Here is a 6,084-nt window from a genome sequence, read left to right as displayed (position 1 = left end):
ACTTCGACGAGGAGTCGGGTGACGCGGTGACGTGGCCTTCGAAAGACGATGCAGTCCTTTCTCCATAGGATGATACGATGTATAGCCTCTCCCAATGTGTGCTCGTCGTCACCTCCAGAAATGTCAAGCTGTAGCCCCAAATATGGGTCCACCACCCCATCAACCAAGACACGAGCATAGGCCGCTGGAATCGAGTTGCAATGGAAGGTTGCCTCGGGGGGATTTGTAAAAGGAACGGCGTCCGCCACCTTCATGGATATGTTCTTCATTTTGAAGTGTAGCTCGCAGTTAGTGTTCTCCATGATGTCATCCACGGGGTATCTATCCAGCATTGCATCGCCCGGGGCGGAACCCACGCTGCTTCTTGGCATGGATGGGGCGGTGCTATCCAATGCTGGATCATCCGCTTGCTGCTGCAGCTGCTGAGACCCCCTTTGCTGGCTAAGTGAGTCGATCTGCTGCTGCTACTGGAATTTGAGTGCCAAGTCCGCGTGCCTTGCTTCTAGGCCTTGAAGGCGTTCATAGTCCAGCTTCCTCTGCTCCTCCTCCATCTTCCTCTTCTTCTCCTCCGCAATCTTCTTTCTCGCACGGGTTCTGTAGTCGGCGTTCCAGTCCGAAAACCCCTCATACCACGGAATAACGCCCTTGCCTTGTGTTCTTCCCGGGTGTTCAGGATTTCCCAGGGCACACGTAAGCTCGTCGTTCTCTCTGTTGGGCTGGAACACCCCCGATCGAGCCTCTTCTATTGCAACAAGTAGATTATCGCCGGCTCCGTTCAGACATGCCTTCGTCGAAACTTTGCCTGTCTTCGGGTCCAACTCCCCCCCATGCGCATAGAACCAAGTCCTGCACCTGGGGGGCCAGCTCCTAGTAACCGGAGTGACACCTGCATCCTCCATCTCTTTCTCAGACTTATCCCACTTAGGCATTGCCACCGCGTAGCCACCTGGCCCCAGCTTATGGAACTTATCCTTTTTTTCGGCATTCTTCTTGTTTATTCTCGACCGTTCCTTAGCTAATTCCGAATCCTTGAATTTCACGAAATCGTCCCAATGAGCACTTTGCTTCTCTAGTGTTCCCTCGAATACTGGAGTCTTCCTTCCTCCCTTGACGTACTTGTCCCATACACGATTCTTGTGGTTGTTGAATGCAACCGCCATCTTCCTAAGAGCAGCGTCCTTGACTTTTTCCACATCTGCATCTGTGAAATGATCTGGTAGGGTGAAATGTTCCATGAGAGTTTCCCAAAGCAGACCTTTTTGTCTGTCGTCGACAAAAGTAACATCTGGACGTGGCTTTGCTGGCTCTCTCCATGCTTAAAGGGAGATCGGGAGTTGGTCCTTCACAAGAACTCCGCACTGACGAATGAACTTGTCCGCAATCTTCTTAGGCGCTAATGGTTCGCCATTAGGTTTGATAGCCTCAATATTGTACTTTACGCCCTCCTTCAACTTTTTGTTCGGGCCTCGTTTCCTGTTGCCTGAAGATTTGCTCGATCCGGATGGCTGAAAGAAGAAAGATCGATTCGTTAATATATCTTCAAGTCATTTAAAACATGTGATGATCACCAGATGCCTGCTTATATAAATATATATACCTCGCCGGTCTTTGTTGTTTCAAGATCAACATTTTCTTCGTCATCATCATAATCATAGTTCATGACTTCATCAATTCGGTCGTCGCGATCGAATATCATATCACCCTCCCCGGTGTTGTCTAGAAATTCGGAGCCGTCATAATCTTCTTCATTCTGATCATCATCTGGCCCACGAGGATGGCGTATGATATCGAACAGGGCCTGTTCTCCCTCTCTGCCGGTATTGTCCACCATAGCTTTTATTTAACTAATCCAAAAGAAATATAAAACAATTTAGTATTCAAATTACAATGCATGGATGCAATCAATTAATAAGGGAAAACTGAATCAATCATAGTACATAATAATCATCATCGAATATAATCTCGAATACATCGTCTCGAATAATAGATATAATCTCGAATACATCATCTCGAATAATATATATAATCTCGAATAAATCATCTCGAATATTATATATCGAATACATCACTAGCTAGCTAGCTATCTAGCAGCTAATAAAGATCGAATACTAAAGAGTAATCTAGGCCACTCGCGGTTCCTAAGGCGCGGGCGGTGGACAACCAAAGTGAAGGAACCATCACTGGATCATAGCTCGGGTGATCTCCCCAAAGAACCTGCCAGGTATTGGAGAACCTGACGTCCATAGCAGCCATGTAGCGATGGACGTGCTCGTCCTCCTTCCTGACACGGCGACGTACCACCTCCGGCGGGGCCGGCTCCCTCCGCACCGAAAGTGGCCCACGCGAATGCCACCAAAGGAGATGAGGGTCGACGACGGGACCCGGGGCCGGGTTCCTCACCAAGCGTCGCGCCCCTGAAGGTAGCACCTCCCAGTGCCAGCCCGGCGGAGCCCAGCCCCGGACATGGGTCCTCTGAAGTAGGACATCGTCGCGAACGGGGCGACGGCGAGGATGCGGGCCGGGCATCGTCGACAACAAATACTATATGCCACAAAAGTAAAGTAACATTTTTTAAATGATGGATTGTGATTTCATATATGCAAATTCTAAATTTTATAACTAAAAATATAAGAAACTAAAAAAACATCGATCATCGTCTAACAATTTGAAATTAATCTAATTCATCTAGCTAAAACTAACATTTCCAAAATTTCTAACATTTCTATATAACTAACATTTCTATAACATTTGTATAAAAACAGAAAAAACCTTTGACATTATATATATTATAACTAACATTTCTATATACTATTTGACATTAATCTAATCTAATTAATTAATTCATCTAAAACTTTGTATGAAAAACAAAAAAACAGGAAAAACTAAAAACTAAAAACAGAAAAAATGTGTGTGTGTGCGCACGTAGTGTGTGTGTGTGTGCATATAGTGTGTGTGTGCGCGCGCGCGCGTGTGTGCGCTACGGCCGGCGCCGGCGCGCGCGGTGGCTTTGTTCGATTGGAGGGAGGAGAGGGGCCGGGGGAGGGGCTCACAGCGCGCGCGGGCGAGGTCGAGACGACGGCGACGGCGAGGCGAGGTCGATCCAAGGCGACAGCGGCGAGGCGAGGGGACGGCGACGGGCCGGTGCGGCGACCGGGACAGGCCGGCGACGGGGGCGCCCCGGAGTCGACGGGGACGACGCGACAAGGACGGGGGCGTCGCGGAGTCGACGGGGACGGCACGACAGGGGCGGCGACGGCGCAGGACGGGGCGGCGGAAGAGAAAAGTGGGAGATGAGAAACTGAAATTTTTCGAAGTGTTTTCATATATAGGGGACACCTTTAGTACCGGTTGGTGCCGCCAACCGGTACTAAAGGTCTGTTTTGGCCAGGCCAAGTGGCGGGAAGCGCACCCCTTTAGTACCGGTTGGTGGCACCAACCGGTACTAAAGAGGGGTCTTTAGTACCAGTTGGTGCCACCAACCAGTACTAAAGGTGGTGCGCTGGCGCGGGTGCGGTGCGGCAAGTTTAGTCCCACCTCGCTAGCCGAGGGGCTCCCACACTGGTTTATAAGCCCCAGTGCGGTAGCTCTCTCGAGCTCCTCTCTTAAGCAGGCCTTCCGGGCCTACGTCTACTGCTATGCCCTGATGGGCCTATTGGGCTAGCGGGCCTGCATCCTGGCCCAATTATAATTTGGGTTTTTAGTCGTATGCAGGCCGCTGTGGCCTAGTAGGTGGGCTTTTTTCATTTAGTTTTTTCTTTTCTTCTTTATTTATTTTGTTTTATTTACTTTTAGTTGTTTTTTGCTGTATCTGGAGTTTCTTTGTGAATATTTTTGCTTTAGGTACAAAAATTAGAAACTTTCGGTTAGTGCCGGTAGTTTTCAAATTTGAATAGTTTAAATTTTGAATTATTTGAAATTTGTGTGAATCACTAGTTTGTGAATAACTTAACTTTAAAAATACATTTTTCAGTGATTCTTTTTTATTATGTTTAATATTAATGTGTTTTATCATTATATTCAATTTAGCTGAAAAAATCAGTAAAGGCATGAAAGAATTTGTTTGCACATAAAATTTCTTCGCGTTTCAAATGCCAAAACACATAACTACCCTAACTATTACAGAGATTCCCCCCTGGGTGTGAAACACAGAAGAAAGTGATGAAAGTGAAGCCGATCACATCCCAGATCTTTGGGTGTGAAACTTTTTCTTCGCGTGTGTCCCTTTGCGCCGTAACCATGGAAAATCTTCATCATTTAACGAGATGCTCGGGTCAATATTCACTGTGAATGGAGCAATTTCATCAAACTTTTCATAATCTCCTGACATGTCTGTCTTGTCATCCACTCCCACGATGTTTCTTTTCCCAGAAAGAACTTTGTGCCGCTTTGACTCATCGTACGATGCATTCGCTTCCTTATCTTTTCTTTTTCTCGGCTTGGTAGACATGTCCTTCACATAGAAAACCTGTGCCACATCATTGGCTAGGACGAATGGTTCGTCTACATACGCAATATTGTTGAGATCCACTGTTGTCATTCCGTACTGCGGGTCTTCCGTTACCCCGCCTCGTATCATATTGACCCATTTGCACCGAAACAAAGGGACCTTCAAACCACGTCGATAGTCAAGTTCCCATATGTCCTGTATATAACCATAATATGTTTCCTTTCCTGTCTTGATTTCTGCATCAAAGCGGACACCACTGTTTTGGTTGGTGCTATTCTTATCTTGGGCGATCGTGTAAAATGTATTACCATTTATCTCGTACCCTTTGAAAGTCATTATATTCGAAGATGGTAACTGGGACAACAAGTACATGTCATCTTCAATAGAGGCGTCATGCATGGTACGTGTCTGCAACCAGCTGGCGAAACTCCTGATTTGTTCACGTGTAATCCAGTCATCAGACTGCTTCGGGTGTTTGGAGCGTAGCAAATTCTTGTGTTCATCCATATACGGAGCCACCAAGGCGGAATTATGTAGAACTATGTAGTGTGCTTCAGTGAGAGAATGTCCGTCCATACATATTATTTGTTCCCCTCCTAGCGTGCCTTTTCCATCCAGTCTGCCCTTATGGCGCGATTCAGAAACACCAATCGGCTTAAGGTCAGGAATAAAGTCAATACAAAACTCAATGACCTCCTCATTTTCATGGCCCTTGGAGATGCTTCCTTCTGGCCTAGCACGGTTATGAACATATTTCTTTAAGACTCCCATGAACCTCTCAAAGGGGAACATATTATGTAGAAATACAGGACCCAAAACGTTAATCTCTTCGCATAGGTGAACTAGGACGTGCGTCATGATGTTGAAGAAGGATGGTGGGAACACCAACTCGAAACTGACAAGACATTGCACCAAATCATTCTCTAACCTTGGTATGATTTCTGGATCGATTACCTTCTGAGAGATTGCATTGAGAAATGTACATAGCTTCACAATGGCTAATCGAACGTTTTCCGGTAGAAGCCCCCTCAATGCAACCGGAAGCAGTTGCGTCATAATCACGTGGTAGTCATGAGACTTTAGGTTCTGAAACTTTTTCTCTGCCATGTTTATTATTCCCTTTATATTCGACGAGAAGCCAGACGGTACCTTAATACTGAGCAGGCATTCAAAGAAGATTTCCTTCTCTTCTTTGGTAAGAGCGTAGCTTGCATGACCCTGATGTATGCCGTCTTTTCCGTGCATACGTTGCTGGTCCCCCCGTGCCTCAGGTGTATCTTTTGTCTTCCCATACACGCCCAAGAAGCCATGCAGGGTCACACAAAGATTCTTCGTCACGTGCATCACGTCGATTGTGGAGCGGACCTCTAGGTCTTTCCAATAGGGCAGGTCCCAAAATTTAGATTTCTTCTTCCACATGGGTGCGCGTCCGTCAGCGTCATTCGGAACAGGTTGTCCACCAGGACCCTTTCCAAAGACCACCTTCAAATCCTTGACCATATCATGTACATCAGCACCGGTACGGTGGCGAGGCTTCATCCGGTGATCCGCCTCACCTTTGAAATGCTTGCCTTTCTTTCTTACGGGATGCCTGCTCGGAAGAAATCGACGATGTCCCAGGTACACACATTCTTCTT

This window comes from Triticum urartu, chromosome 7 (genome assembly GCF_003073215.2).
Source record: "Triticum urartu cultivar G1812 chromosome 7, Tu2.1, whole genome shotgun sequence".
In the NCBI taxonomy this organism is placed as follows: Eukaryota; Viridiplantae; Streptophyta; class Magnoliopsida; order Poales; family Poaceae; genus Triticum; species Triticum urartu.
This window is presented reverse-complemented; position numbering follows the sequence as displayed.